Here is a 20,660-nt window from a genome sequence, read left to right as displayed (position 1 = left end):
AATGGAAACTCAGCCTCCATTTTCGACTTGGCCGCGCACGGAACCACCACCGGAAACAACAAGGACTTTGTGGGATTCAACCTGTAGTATGACACATTACTGAATTCCCTGAGTTCCAAGGTAATAGCTGTCAAGGATGTCTCCAAGTTGACAAAGGATAGAATAACATCATCAGCATACAAGCCAATTCTGTGCTCCATCTGTCCAACCCTGATGCCGGTGATATTAATAGAGGTTCTTATGCGTTCAGCGAGCGGCTCCATGCACAGTGCGAAAATAAGGAGAGAGTGGGCAACCCTGACGAGTGCCATTCGTGATCTGAAACGGACCAGATAAAAAACCGGACGTCAAGACCCTGGCACAAGGAGTCGAGTACATAGCACAGATTGCTGAGAATATTGGGCCCGACAGTCCAAACCTTTCCAATACTGCCCGAAGATACCCCCAGTGCACCCTGTCAAAAGCCTTCTCAGCATCAAGCGACAGGAATGCACTGGGTAGACCAGATTATTTTAATCAGATTCAGCATGCGCCGCACCCCATCTTTCGTCTCACATCCGGCCACAAAACCCACTTGGTCCGGTGAAATTATAGTTGGGATAATAAGCTTTAGTCTGGACGCTATAATTTTAGTGAATATTTTGACATCCGAATTGAGCAGAGCAATGGGTCTAAAGTCTCCAGGGTGTGTGAGGGGTTTCCCAGGCTTGGGTATGGTAGATATGGTAGCTTCTAAACCAGGAGCCGTCACAGTACCCGAGTCTCTCCACACCGAGAATAATCTCTGCAAATATGGAGTCAGCAACAGATAAAAGGATTTATAATAGTCATTCATCAACCCATCTGGGCCTGGGGCCTTATGAGATTTAGTTTGTTTAATCGTCGAGTTAATTTCTACATCTGTGAAGGGAGAATTAAGGTAGTTTAGCTGCTCAGATGTAATACGGGGTAATTTTATAGAGTCTAGATATTTATAAATAGATTGGTGATCCGGCTGGGGAGTAGAAGGGTCATCTTTTAAATTATACAAGCCGGTATAATATTCTGCAAAAGCTTGGACTATGTCCTGAGGGTTCCTGAGGACCTTCCCATTTTTATCTAAGATATGGTCCACTCTTGATTTAGCTTCCCTCTTACGTACTCTGCGCGCCAGGAGTGCACCTGCCCTATCACCTGCGGCATATAGATTAGTCTTGAATTTCTTCATGGTATGTGCATATCTGGCCAAGAGATTTTCTCTCAATTTAAACCTAATCTGATAGATCTCCTCAGAGATAGAAGGCGTGGGAGCAGACTTGTTGATATTGTCTAAATATTGCAGGTGGGAAAGTAAAGCCTCTCTGCCACTCTCCCTCTTCCTTTTCAGGTAGGAAGCTTGTTGGAGAAGCACACCTCTAATTAGAGTTGAGCGACCTTGACCTTTTTAGAGTCGAGCCGGGTTTTGCGAAACCCGACTATGTCCAAAGTCGGGTCGAGTGAAATCGGCCGATTATGACGTAAAGTCGGGATCGACCGAAACACGAAACCCAATGCAAGTCAATGGGGCAGCATAGTCGGCAGTGAGTGGGGGCCAGGAAAACACCTAGAGTGGCCATTTTAATGTCAAAACCATCCATTCTTCTTAATGAAGCTTGTCAAGCGTAATTTACCTTATAATAATTGGAAGGCATTTGAAATTGGGGGTCATTTGGCTAAAGTTGTGGGGGGTAGGGCTGGTTCAAGTAATTAGTGGGCCCAGGAAATCTGGACCACGTCACGGCAGTGGAGCAGGGAGAGGTAAGTATTTCAACTTTGCAAGTGCTGTGAACCTGAGCAAGCAGGGGGGGCCCACTCGTTGGCATTGGCACTGGCACAGGGCCCCTCAAAGTACAGCGGTGTGTTTGCACGGCGGGGGCGCCTCCCACCGGCAGCAACACTTTTGCGTACTATGAGAGGCCCTGTGCCAGTGACGTCGCCAACTAGTATTCCTCCCCCCACCTGATGAAGGAACCTGCACTTTCATCTGCACCTTCCTCTTTGTCCCCGTGTAAGGTGGTATGGTATGCGGGAAGAGCAACCTGACTTTCAGCAGGGTCACAATGTTGTTGTGTAGCGTGCACGGGGAATGTTGCGTTATGGGTCAATGTACCAGCAGACTCATCTATCACTGGCTGGGCAATGGGCACGATGAAGTGGAAACACAGATATAGGCCCAAAGAAGAAAGTGGGCTAAATGCAGTTCAAAATTGGTAACACAGGAATAACCAGGGGGCATTGCAGTGGAGGACAACTGGAATGAGAGGCTGACACAGAGAGTAGGGCCAAATCAGTAAGTAGTCGAAATGCAGTTCAAAATTGGCAACCGTAGTAAACAGGCGGCACAGCTTTGTTCAGTGGAGGAGAACAGCAAGGAGTGGCAGACACCGATAGTAGGCCCCAAACCAACTAGTACGCCAAATGCAGTTGTTCCATTTAACCACAATTTAATGAGAGCCTGAAGATAGAAGCTCAGGAAAGGCAACCTGGGGAACACCTTGGAGTGTAACACACCATCTCTCTCCACCCCATACCCATTTTGTATGGCCTAATGCAGTGTACTTTTCTACAACTACTAAACGAGAGTCGGAAGACCGAAGCAATGGCAAGGAAACCTGGGGAACACCTTAGAGTGTAACACACCCTCTCTCTACACCCCATACCCAATTTGAAGGTCTAATGCAGTGTAGTTTCCAAGAACTACTAAACGAGAGCCGGAAGATCGAAGCTCAGGAAAGGCAACCTGGGGAACACCTTGGAGTGTAACACACCCTCTCGCTACACCCCATACCCAATTTGAAGGCCTAATGCAGCGTAGTTTCCAACAACTACTAAACGAGAGCCGGAAGATCGAAGCTCAGGAAAGGCAACCTGGGGAACACCTTGGAGTGTAACAAACCCTCTCTCTACACCCCATACCCAATTTGTAGGCCTAATGCAGCGTAGTTTCCGACAACTACTAAACGAGAGCATGAAGATCGAAGCTCAGGAAAGGCAACCTGGGGAACACCTTGGAGTGTAACACACCCTCTCTCTACACCCCATACCCAATTTGTAGGCCTAATGCAGCGTAGTTTCCGACAACTACTAAACGAGAGCCGGAATATCGAAGCTCAGGAAAGGCAACCTGGGGAACACCTTGGAGTGTAACACACCCTCTCTCTACACCCCATACCCAATTTGTAGGCCTAATGCAGCGTAGTTTCCGACAACTACTAAACGAGAGCCGGAATATCGAAGCTCAGGAAAGGCAACCTGGGGAACACCTTGGAGTGTAACACACCCTCTCTCTACACCCCATACCCAATTTGAAGGCCTAATGCAGTGTAGTTTCCAAGAACTACTAAACGAGAGCCGGAAGATCGAAGCTCAGGAAAGGCAACCTGGGGAACACCTTGGAGTGTAACACACCCTCTCGCTACACCCCATACCCAATTTGAAGGCCTAATGCAGCGTAGTTTCCAACAACTACTAAACGAGAGCCGGAAGATCGAAGCTCAGGAAAGGCAACCTGGGGAACACCTTGGAGTGTAACAAACCCTCTCTCTACACCCCATACCCAATTTGTAGGCCTAATGCAGCGTAGTTTCCGACAACTACTAAACGAGAGCATGAAGATCGAAGCTCAGGAAAGGCAACCTGGGGAACACCTTGGAGTGTAACACACCCTCTCTCTACACCCCATACCCAATTTGTAGGCCTAATGCAGCGTAGTTTCCGACAACTACTAAACGAGAGCCGGAATATCGAAGCTCAGGAAAGGCAACCTGGGGAACACCTTGGAGTGTAACACACCCTCTCTCTACACCCCATACCCAATTTGTAGGCCTAATGCAGCGTAGTTTCCGACAACTACTAAACGAGAGCCGGAATATCGAAGCTCAGGAAAGGCAACCTGGGGAACACCTTGGAGTGTAACACACCCTCTCTCTACACCCCATACCCAATTTGAAGGCCTAATGCAGTGTAGTTTCCAAGAACTACTAAACGAGAGCCGGAAGATCGAAGCTCAGGAAAGGCAACCTGGGGAACACCTTGGAGTGTAACACACCCTCTCGCTACACCCCATACCCAATTTGAAGGCCTAATGCAGCGTAGTTTCCAACAACTACTAAACGAGAGCCGGAAGATCGAAGCTCAGGAAAGGCAACCTGGGGAACACCTTGGAGTGTAACAAACCCTCTCTCTACACCCCATACCCAATTTGTAGGCCTAATGCAGCGTAGTTTCCGACAACTACTAAACGAGAGCCGGAATATCGAAGCTCAGGAAAGGCAACCTGGGGAACACCTTGGAGTGTAACACACCCTCTCTCTACGCCCCATACCCAATTTGTAGGCCTAATGCAGCGTAGTTTCCGACAACTACTAAACGAGAGCCGGAATATCGAAGCTCAGGAAAGGCAACCTGGGGAACACCTTGGAGTGTAACACACCCTCTCTCTACACCCCATACCCAATTTGAAGGCCTAATGCAGTGTAGTTTCCAAGAACTACTAAACGAGAGCCGGAAGATCGAAGCTCAGGAAAGGCAACCTGGGGAACACCTTGGAGTGTAACACACCCTCTCGCTACACCCCATACCCAATTTGAAGGCCTAATGCAGCGTAGTTTCCAACAACTACTAAACGAGAGCCGGAAGATCGAAGCTCAGGAAAGGCAACCTGGGGAACACCTTGGAGTGGAACACACCATCTCTCTACACCCCATACCCAATTTGAAGGCCTAATGCAGAGTAGTTTCCAAGAACTACTAAACGAGAGCCGGAAGATCGAAGCTCAGGAAAGGCAACCTGGGGAACACCTTGGAGTGTAACACAACGTCTCTCTACACGACGGAAGGGCTGATTCTTAGGAAGGAAGGCTGTTGGAAATAAGCATTGCGCGTCCGAGGGTGATTATATTCTTATTAGGTATATACTCACCCTCGGACGCGCCCTGCTTCTTTATTTGGAATGAATGTTTATTTGCAATGTGGTGTTGACTTTCTCTATTATTTTGGTAATTAATGATTTTATTATTTTCATTATTTTGCATCTTCTCGGCAATAATATAAAGAAGACGCGACAGGACAACACTCGGTGGATGCCATATGTGTGTTTTCAATTTAAAAAAACTTTCAGTTAACTACTTGCAGGAGAAAGTAATTGTAGCTGGTGGCCATTTTTAGTACTGTACCAGATTTTAGTTGTGTGTTTGTTTTTAATGTTAAAATGTCTGCATTTGATATCTCACCAGTATTTTCTTTTTTATAAGCAAAATACTTATTTTTATATTTTCTGATGTTGGTTCCAGGGGTACACGGCCAGCAGTGCTCTGGTCAGTGTAGTAGTAGTTGAAAGAATGGACCGCAGACAGGCATCGAAGGCCTAAAATAATAACACATGGCTGTAGGCAATTTTAAATTGGTTCCAGGGGTACACGGACAGCAGTGGTGTGGTCAGTGGAGGCCTAGTGGAAGGAGTGACCGCAGACAGGCATCGAAGGCCTAAAATAATAACACATGGCTGTAGGCAATTTTAAATTGGTTCCAGGGGTACACGGGCAGCAGTGACCTGGTCAGTGTAGTAGTAGTTGAAAGAATGGACCGCAGACAGGCATCGAAGGCCTAAAATAAAAAAATTGGGCTGGCTGTAGGCAATTTTAAATTGGTTCCAGGGGTACACGGGCAGCAGTGGTGTGGTCAGTGGAGGCCTAGTGGAAGGAGTGACCGCAGACAGGCATCGAAGGCCTAAAATAATAACACATGGCTGTAGGCAATTTTAAATTGGTTCCAGGGGTACACGGGCAGCAGTGACCTGGTCAGTGTAGTAGTAGTTGAAAAAATGGACCGCAGACAGGCATCGAATGCCTAAAATAATAACACATGGCTGTAGGCAATTTTAAATTGGTTCCAGGGGTACACGGGCAGCAGTGACCTGGTCAGTGTAGTAGTAGTTGAAAGAATGGACCGCAGACAGGCATCGAAGGCCTAAAATAAAAAAATTGGGCTGGCTGTAGGCAATTTTAAATTGGTTCCAGGGGTACACGGACAGCAGTGGTGTGGTCAGTGGAGGCCTAGTGGAAGGAGTGACCGCAGACAGGCATCGAAGGCCTAAAATAATAACACATGGCTGTAGGCAATTTTAAATTGGTTCCAGGGGTAGACGGGCAGCAGTGACCTGGTCAGTGTAGTAGTAGTTGAAAGAATGGACCGCAGACAGGCATCGAAGGCCTAAAATAATAACACATGGCTGTAGGCAATTTTAAATTGGTTCCAGGGGTACACGGGCAGCAGTGACCTGGTCAGTTTAGTAGTAGTTGAAAAAATGGACCGCAGACAGGCATCGAATGCCTAAAATAATAACACATGGCTGTAGGCAATTTTAAATTGGTTCCAGGGGTACACGGGCAGCAGTGACCTGGTCAGTGTAGTAGTAGTTGAAAGAATGGACCGCAGACAGGCATCGAAGGCCTAAAATAAAAAAATTGGGCTGGCTGTAGGCAATTTTAAATTGGTTCCAGGGGTACACGGACAGCAGTGGTGTGGTCAGTGGAGGCCTAGTGGAAGGAGTGACCGCAGACAGGCATCGAAGGCCTAAAATAATAACACATGGCTGTAGGCAATTTTAAATTGGTTCCAGGGGTACACGGGCAGCAGTGGTGTGGTCAGTGGAGGCCTAGTGGAAGGAGTGACCGCAGACAGGCATCGAAGGCCTAAAATAATAACACATGGCTGTAGGCAATTTTAAATTGGTTCCAGGGGTACACGGGCAGCAGTGACCTGGTCAGTGTAGTAGTAGTTGAAAAAATGGACCGCAGACAGGCATCGAATGCCTAAAATAATAACACATGGCTGTAGGCAATTTTAAATTGGTTCCAGGGGTACACGGGCAGCAGTGACCTGGTCAGTGTAGTAGTAGTTGAAAGAATGGACCGCAGACAGGCATCGAAGGCCTAAAATAAAAAAATTGGGCTGGCTGTAGGCAATTTTAAATTGGTTCCAGGGGTACACGGACAGCAGTGGTGTGGTCAGTGGAGGCCTAGTGGAAGGAGTGACCGCAGACAGGCATCGAAGGCCTAAAATAATAACACATGGCTGTAGGCAATTTTAAATTGGTTCCAGGGGTACACGGGCAGCAGTGACCTGGTCAGTGTAGTAGTAGTTGAAAGAATGGACCGCAGACAGGCATCGAAGGCCTAAAATAATAACACATGGCTGTAGGCACTTTTAAATTGGTTCCAGGGGTACACGGGCAGCAGTGGTCTGGTCAGTGGAAGTCTAGTGGAAGGAGTGACCGCAGACAGGCTTCGAAGGCCTAACATAACAAAATTGGGCTGGCTGTAGGCACTTTAAATTGGTTCCAGGGGTACATGGGCAGCAGTGTATGGTCAGTGGAAGTCTAGTGGAAGGAGTGACGGCAGACAGTCTTCGAAGGCCTAACATAACAAAATTGGGCTGACTGTAGGCACTTTTAAATTGGTTCCAGGGTAACACGGCCAGCAGTGGCCTGGTCAGTGTAGTAGTTGTAGAAAGAAGGGACCGCAGACAGGCTTCGAAGGCCTAACATAACAAAAATGTCAAAACAATGGTATTGTCAGTGCCAGGCATTGAAGGATGTCAGCGGCTAGACTACACATTGGTGAAGCTGTGAGAGATAATTTTGCTAGTGGTAGAGCACTGTTTGAGCTGGGGGGGGGAACTGTCTTGTGGCCGGCGGTACAGGCACAGGGCCCCTCATATTACAACGGTGTGTCTGACGTTGGGTGCGCACCACCACCGCCAGAGACACTTTATTGTACTATGAGGGACCCAGTGGCAGTGCCGTCGACCAAAAGCGGCCACACCCACCTCTTCAGACAAACAGCACTCTCAAGGGTCCAAGCGCAAAGTGGCGATAGCACGGCCCCGTGTGGGGAGTTTGGCCATTTCGTGAGGTGGAAACATGTCGTATGCTGGACAATCAGGTGAAGAAAATTACGAGATTGGAAAAGTCATTCAGAATAGTCCACAGGCAAGACCTTTTCATAGGAAAGCTAGGTGTCAGCCGGGCAGGGTGGGGCAAAAGATTTTGAAATCCAGTTGTGGTTCATTTTAATGAAGGTTAGATCATCTACATTTTGGGTAGCCAGACGAGTCCTTTTTTCTGTTAGTATTGAACCTGCAGCACTGAATACTCTTTCTGATAGGACACTAGCTGCCGGGCAAGCAAGCTCCTGCAATGCATATTCTGCCAATTCTGGCCAGGTGTCTAATTTGGATGCCCAGTAATCAAATGGGAATGACGGTTGAGGGAGAACGTCGATAAGGGATGAAAAATAGTTTGTAACCATACTGGACAAATGTTGTCTCCTGTCACTTTGAATTGATGCTGCAGTACCTGTCCTGTCTGCGGTCATAGAAAAATCACTCCACAACCTGGTCAGAAAACCCCTCTGTCCAACGCCACTTCTGATTTCTGCCCCTCTAACACCTCTGGTCTGCTGGCCCCTGGAGCTCGTGTGAGAACGATCACGGGCGCTGTGTGCAGGGAATGCCAGAAGCAAACGGTCAACAAGAGTTGATTGTTTTGTTGCTAATATTAGTTCCAAGTTCTCATGTGGCATAATATTTTGCAATTTGCCTTTATAGCGAGGATCAAGGAGGCAGGCCAACCAGTAATCGTCATCGTTCATCATTTTTGTAATGCGTGTGTCCCTTTTGAGGATACGCAAGGCATAATCCGCCATGTGGGCCAAAGTTCCCGTTGTCAAATCTGCGGTTGTGCTTGGTTGAGGGGCAGTTGCAGGCAAATCTACGTCACTTGTGTCCCTCAAAAAACCAGAACCCGGCCTTGCCACGCCACCAATTTCCCGTGCCCCCGGGAAAGCTTCCTCATTAAAAATATACTCATCCCCATCATCCTCCTCATCCTCCACCTCCTCTTCGCCCGGTACCTCGTCATGTACACTGCCCTGACCAGACAATCGCTGACTGTCATCAAGGCTTTCCTCTTCCTCTGGTGCAGACGCCTGATCCTTTATGTGCGTCAAACTTTGCATCAGCAGACGCATTAGGGGGATGCTCATGCTTATTATGGCGTTGTCTGCACTAACCAGCCGTGTGCATTCCTCAAAACACTGAAGGACTTGACACATGTCTTGAATCTTCGACCACTGCACACCTGACAACTCCATGTCTGCCATCCTACTGCCTGCCCGTGTATGTGTATCCTCCCACAAAAACATAACAGCCCGCCTCTGTTCGCACAGTCTCTGAAGCATGTGCAGTGTTGAGTTCCACCTTGTTGCAACGTCTATGATTAGGCGATGCTGGGGAAGGTTCAAAGAACGCTGATAGGTCTGCATACGGCTGGAGTGTACAGGCGAACGGCGGATATGTGCGCAAAGTCCACGCACTTTGAGGAGCAGGTCGGATAACCCCGGATAACTTTTCAGGAAGCACTGCACCACCAGGTTTAAGGTGTGAGCCAGGCAAGGAATGTGTTTCAGTTGGGAAAGGGAGATGGCAGCCATGAAATTCCTTCCGTTATCACTCACTACCTTGCCTGCCTCAAGATCTACAGTGCCCAGCCACGACTGCGTTTCTTGCTGCAAGAACTCGGACAGAACTTCCGCGGTGTGTCTATTGTCGCCCAAACACTTCATAGCCAATACAGCCTGCTGACGTATGCCAGTAGCTGCCCCATAATGGGAGACCTGGTGTGCAACAGTGGCAGGTGCGGATGGAGTGTTTGTGCGACTGCGGTCTGTGGACGAGCTCTTGCTTCTGCAGGAGGACGAGGAGGAGGAGGAGGAGGGGGTGCGAACGGCTACAGACAACTGTTTACTAGACCGTGGGCTAGGCAGAACTGTCCCAAACTTGCTGTCCCCTGTGGACCCTGAATCCACCACATTTACCCAGTGTGCCGTGATGGACACGTAACGTCCCTGGCCATGCCTACTGGTCCATGCATCTGTTGTCAGGTGCACCTTTGTGCTCACAGATTGCCTGAGTGCATGGACGATGCGCTCTTTAACATGCTGGTGGAGGGCTGGGATGGCTTTTCTGGAAAAAAAGTGTCGACTGGGTAGCTCGTAGCGTGGTACAGCGTAGTCCATCAGGTCTTTGAAAGCTTCGCTTTCAACTAACCGGTAGGGCATCATCTCTAACGAGATTAGTCTAGCTATGTGGGCGTTCAAACCCTGTGTACGCGGATGCGAGGCTAAGTATTTCCTTTTTCTAACCATAGTCTCATGTAGGGTGAGCTGGACTGGAGAGCTGGAGATCGTGGAACTAGCGGGGGTGCCGGTGGACATGGCAGACTGAGAGACGGTGGGAGATGGTATTGTTGCCGCCGGTGCCCTAGATGCAGTGTTTCCTACTACGAAACTGGTGATTCCCTGACCCTGACTGCTTTGGCCTGGCAAAGATACCTGCACAGATACAGCAGGTGGTGCGCTAAATGGTGGTCCTACACTGCCGGAAGGGATGTTGCGTTGATGACTAGCTTCATTGGCCGAGGGTGCAACAACCTTAAGGGACGTTTGGTAGTTAGTCCAAGCTTTCAAATGCATGGTGGTTAAATGTCTATGCATGCAACTAGTATTGAGACTTTTCAGATTCTGACCTCTGCTTAAGGAAGTAGAACATTTTTGACAGATGACTTTGCGCTGATCAATTGGATGTTGTTTAAAAAAATGCCAGACTGCACTCTTTCTAGCATCGGATACCTTTTCAGGCATTGCAGACTGAGCTTTAACCGGATGGCCACGCTGTCCTCCACCAGGTTTTGGCTTTGCCACGCGTTTTGGGCAAGATACGGGCCCGGCAGATGGAACCTGTGGCGATGTTGATGCCTGCTGCGGCCCCTCCTCCTCCTCTGCTTCAGAACTGCTGCCGCCTGCACCCTGTTCCCCCAATGGCTGCCAATCGGGGTCAAGAACTGGGTCATCTAATAACTCTTCTTGTACCTCCTGCGCAACTTCGTCTGTGTCACCGTGTCGTTCGGTGGTATAGCGTTCGTGATGGGGCAACATAGTCTCATCAGGGTCTGATTCTTGATCAGCACCCTGCGAGGGCAATGTTGTGGTCTGAGTCAAAGGACCAGCATAGTAGTCTGGCTGTGGCTGTGCGTCAGTGCACTCCATGTCAGATTCAATTTGTAATGGGCATGGACTGTTAACTGCTTCACTTTCTAAGCCAGGGACGGTATGTGTAAAGAGCTCCATGGAGTAACCCGTTGTGTCGCCTGCTGCATTCTTCTCTGTTGTTGTTTTTGCTGAAGAGGACAAGGAAGTGACTTGTCCCTGACCGTGAACATCCACTAACGACGCGCTGCTTTTACTTTTACCAGTTTCACGAGATGAGGCAAAAGAGCTAGAGGCTGAGTCAGCAAGATAAGCCAAAACTTGCTCTTGCTGCTCCGGCTTTAAAAGCGGTTTTCCTAATCCCAGAAAAGGGAGCGTTCGAGGCCTTGTGTAGCCGGACGACGAACCTGGCTCCACAGCTCCAGACTTAGGTGCAATATTTTTTCCCCCACGACCACCTGATGCTCCACCACTACCACTACCCTCATTACCAGCTGACAATGAACGCCCCCGGCCACGACCTCTTCCACTAGACTTCCTCATTGTTTTAAAAACGTAACCAAACTAACGTTATTTGTTGCAGTCACACAACTTACACGGTGAGCTATAACTTCAGTATGATTTAGCTACCCCTTTACAGGTTGGTGAGACCACAGCGAAAATCAGGCCCAATGTTACACACTCTTTTTTTGGTGGCTGCAAATTAGAGAGATGCCCCACACGCAGGACTGTCACTGAAGCACAAATGTTAATATTAATGTCACACTATTATTTTTTTTTTATTTTTATTTTTTTCAGGAACACTTTAGAAACCCCCCAAAAAAAAAAAAATAGATTTTTGCAGGGAGAATTTAGAAAACAAATGTAACAAACTATATGCTTTCTATGGGCCACTGAGTGAGAGATGACGCACACAGGAATCAGGAGTGGCACACAAGCCCAGAGGCCAATATTTTTCTACCAATGATTGATGGAGTTATTTTCTCTGGTAGATTTTGGAACCCAAATCAAGGAAAAAAAATGTAGGCTTTCTATGGACCACAATTGGAGAGAGAGAGAGAGAGAGAGATGGCACACCCAGGAGTCAAGACTGGCACACAAGCAGAAAGGCCAATATTAATCTCCCACTGTTTTTTTTTTTTTTTTTTTTTTTTTTCAGGGAGACTTTAGAAAAAAAAATAATAAAAAAAATATGATTTTATCAGGAAGAATTTAGAAACCAAATAAAATAAAATGATTTTTTCAGGGAGAATTTATAAAACAAATAAAAACAAAAATAGGCGTTCTATGGCCCACTGACTGAGAGATGACGCACACAGGAGTCAGGAGTGGCACACAAACCCAGAGGCCAATATTTTTCTACCAATGATTGATGTAGTTATTTTCTCTGGTAGATTTTAGAACCCAAATCAAGGAAAAAAAATGTAGGCTTTCTATGGACCACAATTGGAGAGAGAGAGAGAGAGAGAGAGAGAGAGAGAGAGAGAGAGATGGCACACCCAGGAGTCAAGACTGGCACACAAGCAGAAAGGCCAATATTAATCTCCCACTGTTTTTTTTGGTTGTTTTTTTTTTTTTTTTTCAGGGAGACTTTAGAAAAAAAAATAATAAAAAAAATATGATTTTATCAGGAAGAATTTAGAAACCAAATAAAATAAAATGATTTTTTCAGGGAGAATTTATAAAACAAATAAAACCAAAAATAGGCGTTCTATGGCCCACTGACTGAGAGATGACGCACCCAGGAGTCAAGACTGGCACACAAGCAGAAAGGCCAATATTAATCTCCCACTGTTTTTTTTGGTTGTTTTTTTTTTTTTTTTTTCAGGGAGACTTTAGAAAAAAAAATAATAAAAAAAATATGATTTTATCAGGAAGAATTTAGAAACCAAATAAAATAAAATGATTTTTTCAGGGAGAATTTATAAAACAAATAAAACCAAAAATAGGCGTTCTATGGCCCACTGACTGAGAGATGACGCACCCAGGAGTCAAGACTGGCACACAAGCAGAAAGGCCAATATTAATCTCCCACTGTTTTTTTTTTTTTTTTTCAGGGAAACTTTAGAAAAAAAAATAATAAAAAAAATATGATTTTATCAGGAAGAATTTAGAAACCAAATAAAATAAAATGATTTTTTCAGGGAGAATTTAGAAAACAAATAAAACCAAAAATAGGCGTTCTATGGCCCACTGACTGAGAGATGACGCACACAGGAGTCAGGAGTGGCACACAAACCCAGAGGCCAATATTTTTCTACCAATGATTGATGTAGTTATTTTCTCTGGTAGATTTTAGAACCCAAATCAAGGAAAAAAAATATAGGCTTTCTATGGACCACAATTGGAGAGAGAGAGAGAGAGAGAGAGAGAGATGGCACACCCAGGAGTCAAGACTGGCACACAAGCAGAAAGGCCAATATTAATCTCCCACTGTTTTTTTGGTTGTTTTTTTTTTTTTTTTTTCAGGGAGACTTTAGAAATAAAAATAATAAAAAAAATATGATTTTATCAGGAAGAATTTAGAAACCAAATAAAATAAAATGATTTTTTCAGGGAGAATTTAGAAAACAAATAAAACCAAAAATAGGCGTTCTATGGCCCACTGACTGAGAGAGAGAGAGAGATGGAACGCTTAGAACTGGCACACAAGCCCAAAGGGCAATATTAATCTCCCTTTTTTTTTCCAGGGAGAATTTCTAAAACCCAAAAAAAAAATAAAATAGGCTTTCTATGGCCCACTATTTGTGAGAGAGATGGGACGCTCAGGACTGGCACAGATGGCACGCTCAGGACTGGCACAAAAGCCCAGAGGCCAATATTAATCTCCCTTTTTTTCTGGGAGAATTTATAAAACCAAAAAAATATTTAAATAGGCTTTCTATGGCCCACTATTTGTGAGAGAGATGGCACGCTCAGGACTGGCACAGATGGCACGCTCACAACTGGCACACAAGCCCAGAGGCCAATATTAATCTCCCTTTTTTCAGGGAGAATTTCTAAAACCCAAAAAAAAAATAAAATAGGCTTTCTATGGCCCACTATTTGTGAGAGAGATGGGACGCTCAGGACTGGCACAGATGGCACGCTCAGGACTGGCACAGAAGCCCAGAGGCCAATATTAATCTCCCTTTTTTTCTGGGAGAATTTATAAAACCAAAAAAATATTTAAATAGGCTTTCTATGGCCCACTATTTGTGAGAGAGATGGCACGCTCAGGACTGGCACAGATGGCACGCTCACAACTGGCACACAAGCCCAGAGGCCAATATTAATCTCCCTTTTTTCAGGGAGAATTTCTAAAACCCAAAAAAAAAATAAAATAGGCTTTCTATGGCCCACTATTTGTGAGAGAGATGGGACGCTCAGGACTGGCACAGATGGCACGCTCAGGACTGGCACAGAAGCCCAGAGGCCAATATTAATCTCCCTTTTTTTCTGGGAGAATTTATAAAACCAAAAAAATATTTAAATAGGCTTTCTATGGCCCACTATTTGTGAGAGAGATGGCACGCTCAGGACTGGCACAGATGGCACGCTCACAACTGGCACACAAGCCCAGAGGCCAATATTAATCTCCCTTTTTTCAGGGAAAATTGATAAAACAAAAAAAAAAATTAAATAGGCTTTCTATGGCCCACTATTTGTGAGAGAGATGGCACGCTCAGGGCTGGCTGGCACAGATGGCACGCTCAGGACTGGCACACAAGCCCAGAGGCCAATATTAATCTCCCTTTTTTTCTGGGAGAATTTATAAAACCAAAAAAATATTTAAATAGGCTTTCTATGGCCCACTATTTGTGAGAGAGATGGCACGCTCAGGACTGGCACAGATGGCACGCTCACAACTGGCACACAAGCCCAGAGGCCAATATTAATCTCCCTTTTTTCAGGGAAAATTTATAAAACAAAAAAAAAAATTAAATAGGCTTTCTATGGCCCACTATTTGTGAGAGAGATGGCACGCTCAGGGCTGGCACAGATGGCACGCTCAGGACTGGCACACAAGCCCAGAGGCCAATATTAATCTCCCTTTTTTTCAGGGAGAATTTATAAAACCAAAAAAAAAAATAAATAGGCTTTCTATGGCCCACTATTTGTGAGAGAGATGGCACACTCAGGACTGGCACACAAGCCCAAAGGCCAATATTAATCTCCCACTGTATTTTTATCAGGGAGAATTTATACACCCCACAAAAAAAAATACAGAAAAATGAAAAGGCTTTCTATGGCCCACTATGTGAGAGAGATGGCACACACAGGGATGGCACTCTAGCAGAAATGCCAAATTGCCAATCTTAATCTCCCACCAAAAAAAAAAAAAAAAAAAAAACAGGGAATGTCCTACAATTACTATCTCCCTGCCTGCAGTAATCTCAGCCAGGTATGGCAAGCAGCTACTATCTCCCTGCCTGCAGTAATCTCAGCCAGGTATGGCAGGCAGCAATAAGGAGTGGACTGATGCACAAATGAAATAAAAAGTGTGGACAAACAAAAAAGATAGCTGTGCAGAAAGGAAGGAACAAGAGGATTTGTGCTTTGAAAAAAGCAGTTGGTTTGCACAGCGGCGTACACACAGCAATGCAGCTATCAGGGAGCCTTCTAGGGCAGCCCAATGAGCTACAGCGCTGAGGGGAAAAAAAAAAAAAAAAAAACTTCCACTGTCCCTGCACACCGAGGGTGGTGTTGGACAGTGCAAATCGCTGCAGCACAAGCGGTTTTGTGGTTAATGGACCCTGCCTAACGCTATCCCTGCTTCTGACAAAGCGGCAGCAACCTCTCCCTAAGCTCAGATCAGCAGCAGTAAGATGGCGGTCGGCGGGAACGCCTCTTTATAGCCCCTGTGACGTCGCAGACAGCAAGCCAATCACTGCAATGCCCTTCTCTAAGATGGTGGGGACCAGGACCTATGTCATCACGCTGCCCACACTCTGCGTTTACCTTCATTGGCTGAGAAATGGCGCTTTTCGCGTCATTGAAACGCGACTTTGGCGCGAAAGTCGCGTACCGCATGGCCGACCCCGCACAGGGGTCGGATCGGGTTTCATGAAACCCCGACTTAGCCAAAAGTCGGCGACTTTTGAAAATGTTCGACCCGTTTCGCTCAACCCTACCTCTAATCACTACTTTATGCGCCAACCATAAGGACTCATCAGAAACCTCTCCATTATCATTTATCTGAAAGTAGTGTTCCAACTCCGAAGAGATTCTATCTAACACCTCCCCATTCAAAAGCAATGCGTCATTTAATCGCCACCTAAAGGCTGGGTTAGCTTGGTGTGCTAAAGTAAGAGTTAGAATGATGGGAGCGTGATCAGACCACGTTATTAAGCCTATAGTTGCGGATCTACATCTGGACAAGGTTGCACTGTCTGTTAGAAAATAATCAATACGGGAGTATGTGGAATGCCTGGAAGAGTAAAAGGTATAATCCCTCTCAGATGCATGTGAATATCTCCAATAATCATGCAGGTGAAATTCGCCTGTGAGGAGAGTCAAGTCCCCTCTAGATCGTCTGCTACCAGAAGAGCAATCAAGGTCCACATGCATGGGGAGATTAAAGTCACCACATATTATATTGCTGCCCTTCACATTCTTAGAGACCTCATGAAGGGTTGTTCTCAGGAATTTATGTTGTCCCTCATTGGAAGCATAAAGATTTGTCAACGTGTGTAACTCACCATTCAATAAGCACGTGATAGTTATGCACCTACCCGTGGGGTCATTATTTTGCGCTATCAATTTAAAAGCGATTGTATTTTTCACCATGATGCACACACCAGCCTTTTTGGTTCGGCCATTAGCAAATAGAATGTGTGGGAAGAGGGGATGACGAAGCCTAAAATTATCCTCGACCAACAAATGGGTCTCCTGCAAGCAGATAATATCTGCCCTCGACCTCTTCACCACCCTCCACATCATAGATCTCTTCTCAGGGGAGTTTAAACCCCTGACATTCAAAGAAAGAATTTGTAAAGTCATGGTACCATTATACTAAAGTCTATACTGCTGGTATTACCCAGTGACCCCACTGGCGGTGTACCAAAGGTTATATACAAATAACTGCCAGTTCCATAATAACAATCAAAAATCAATATAGACAGAGAATGCCCGGGGATTTGGAGGGAAAAAAACCTGGAGTGAAGAAAGGGGAAGGGCAAGTATGTAATAAAAAGAAGTTAAAAAAAGGCAAAAAAACCCAAAACAAAACATAGGTCAATATACGAGGAATCCTCGTAGGAACGTCCAGAACAGTCCAGACAGTCCGCAGAACAGAATCTGCGTGGAGGGGTGGAAGTGAGAGGTTCACAATCCAAAGGCCCACTGAGGGGTGCAGTAGGAGAGCTCAGCAATCCAAACACCGTCCGTGTGGCACTGTCAAACCGTAGACCAGTCTGAGGCTATTTTCTTTCCTGTATCCGCAGGTCTGGGAGCAAAGGGTATTTTCCAGGCCGTAAGCCTCTCCTCTGCCTGTTTAGGCGAGGGGCAGGCGACCGTGCGTCCTTCATAAGTGATAATCAAACGCACAGGATTAAACCCCCATTGGTAAAGTATGTTTATGTCCCTCAATGCTTTACAGACATGGGCGTATTCTCTCCTTTTGGCTAGGGTAGCAGCTGACAAATCCGGGAAGACCTGGAGATCCCAGAATTCAAGGGGAAGGTCAGGGGGGCTCCTTATCTGCCGCAGGAATGTCTCTTTAGTAGTGTACAAATGAATCCGTGCAAGGATGTCTCTAGGAAGAGATGGGTCTAGATGCTTGGGCTTGGGTGTTCGATGTACCCTGTCCGCCAGTAGATCTCTCGAGGAAAGTGAGGGCAGGACAGCCTGCATAAAATTCTGGAGGAAAGCAGCTAAATCTTTATCTGCAACATTCTCAGGGATTCCTCTCACACGAATATTGTTCCTCCTGGATCTGTCCTCTAAGTCGTGCAATTTATTAAATGTCCCTGCTAACTTGCCTTTTATAACTTGGTTTTCATCCACCAGAGCGTTAATTACAGAGACATATTCGGACATTTTGTTTTCCAAATGATCCGTGCGGGCCCCTAAGGAGTTAATGTCTCCTCTTACCTCCTTCAACATGTCCTGCATATCCTCTTTTAATGAGACGCATATAGATGTGAGGAATTCTTTCGTATCCCCCTTGGTCATAGGTGCATAGCTGCTAAATTGTGCTCCCGCTGAGGTCTCACCTCTTTCTGAATCCTGGGAGCCGCGGGAGGAGTGTGATGATCTGGAGGGAGAAGCCCGCGCCATTTTCCCTGCGGCATGTGCGGTTTGAGACCGCGGAAAGAAGTCTGGCAGGCGCCCAGTCGTGCTGCAGTTTTAGCGGTAAGTGCCTCAGCGGTCAGGAGAGTCAGTGAAAGCCGGTATGAGCCGCGTTATGTCTGGTGATGCCAAAGCTCGTCACCTCATTTTAGGTCCAGCATGACAAGGTTAGGTATGGGACAAGCCCAGGACAGTGTACTTGAGGGTACAACTCAGTGATGATGTTGTAGAAGCAGAGAAAACACATACAGGAAGCACACTGTCTCTGATATATGTCTTATTTTTCTCCTGGGTGCTGCTGCAGGAAAAGGGATGGGATTCCAAAGAAATAGTTTATCTTCTCTTATGGGGGAGAGTGACAGTGGTAGATGATCAGCTTCTGTTGACTAGAAGGGATATTGTCAGCCTCCCTTATCTCTCACACTGGAGTGTGTTTGCCCAGCACAGGAGGATCTGTCCTGGCCCCCCCACTATGAGAACAGGGCTAGTGCAAGCATGTGCAGGCTTTAATCACCTCTCTGCTCAGGGGGAATCTCCTAATAGATCTGATTGTGGGCAAAGAAGGATTAAGGAAACCTCTGGAAGATGATAAAAGTGCTGGTGTTTCTGCTGTTAGATGTTTGGGAAGCGAGAGGTGCAGAGAGCAAATCATAGGCCCTCCCCCACAGGAGAAGCACTGGCCTGTTACACTCACCAGGCCTCGAGGCTCAGGCTCCAGAGATCCCTTCACACTCTGTAAAAGCTATTTTCTTGTGGTCAACCAGATGCAGCACACTCTCATGGAGGCTTAGATGGTAAGACAAGATGATTTACAGCAGCAATGTGGCCGATGGATGTTGATTTCCAGGCTGAAGATCAGGAGCTCCTGGCAGAAGCTTCTTCTCTTGATGGTGCCTAAGCCACACCCCCATCTAAACAGATTAAAGATAAACTTCAAGCTCAAGGAACATCAGTGGCAGATCGCACCATCCGTCTTTGTATGAACCAAAGTGGACTTCATGAGAGACAACCAAGGAGGACACCATTGTTGAAAAAAATCATAAAAAGCCAGACTGGAATTTGCAAAACTACATATTGACAAGCCACAAAGCTTCTGGGAGAATGTCGTATGGACAGATGAGACAAAAACGGAAATATTTGGCAAAGCACATCAGCTCTATGTTCACAGATGGAAAAATGAAGCATATCTAGAAAAGAACACAATCCCTACTGTGAAACATGGAGGAGGCTCTGTTATGTTCTGAGACTGCTTTGCTGCATCTGGCACAGGGTGTCTAGAATCTGTGGAGGTTACAATGAAATCTCAAGACTATCAAGGGTTTCTAGAGAGGAATGTACTGCCCAGTGTCAGAAAGATTGGCCTCACTTGCAGGTCATGGGTCTTGCAACAGGATAATGACCCAAAACACACAGTCCTAAACACTCAAGTATGGCTGAGAGGAAAACATTGAACTATTCTGAAGTAGACTTTTATGAGCCCCGACCTAAATCCTATTGTGCATCTTTGGAAAGAGCTGAAACATGCTGTCTGGAAAAGGCAGCCTTCAAGCATGAGACAATTGGAGCAGTTTGCTCTTGAAGAGTGGGCCAAAATACCTGTCGAGAGGTGCAGAAGTCTCATTGACAGTTACAGAAATCGTTTGATTGCAGTGATTGCCTCAAAAGGTTGTGTAACAAAATATTAAGTTAAGGGTACCATCATTTCTGTCCAAGCCTATTTCATGAGTTTTATTTGGTGGGTTATTCTGTTATTTAAACGAGGGGTACTACCAACAAGTTTGACCACGTGTGCATATGTTTTCACATAAACTCATAGTAAAAAGGTATAATCAGTATCCAATATGTGCAACATTGCAATAAATAAAGGTACATAATGAGGTATAAATAATGGTGTACCTCCAAAAGACTGAGGAAAAGGTAAGTATTTACTAACTGGAGTTCATACTGCATGTGCTGGCACTGCTACCCCACACTCCAAAGCGTGTTTCAAACATTGTTTCGTCATTTGACACATGTCTACTTTATATCAGCACAACTTTTTCTTACTTTCAACTCTGCTAAAACTCTTACTGTTTCTCTTATTCATTCTCGTCTGGACTATTGTAACTCTCTACTAATCAGCCTCCCTCTTACCAAACTCTCCCCACTCCAATCTGTCATGAATGCTGTAGCCAGGATCATATTCCTCACCAACCATTATTCCGATGCCTCTATCTTATGCTAGTCATTACACTGGTTACCCATCCACTTCAGAATCCAGTACAAACGTATTATCCTTATCCACAAAGCGCTCCATGGCTCAGCACCACCCTACATCTCCTCCCTG

The sequence above is a fragment of the Ranitomeya imitator genome, chromosome 5, assembly GCF_032444005.1.
Source record: "Ranitomeya imitator isolate aRanImi1 chromosome 5, aRanImi1.pri, whole genome shotgun sequence".
NCBI classification, from domain to species: Eukaryota; Metazoa; Chordata; class Amphibia; order Anura; family Dendrobatidae; genus Ranitomeya; species Ranitomeya imitator.
The sequence above is the reverse complement of the archived record's forward strand: the minus strand, read 5'-3'. Positions refer to the sequence as shown.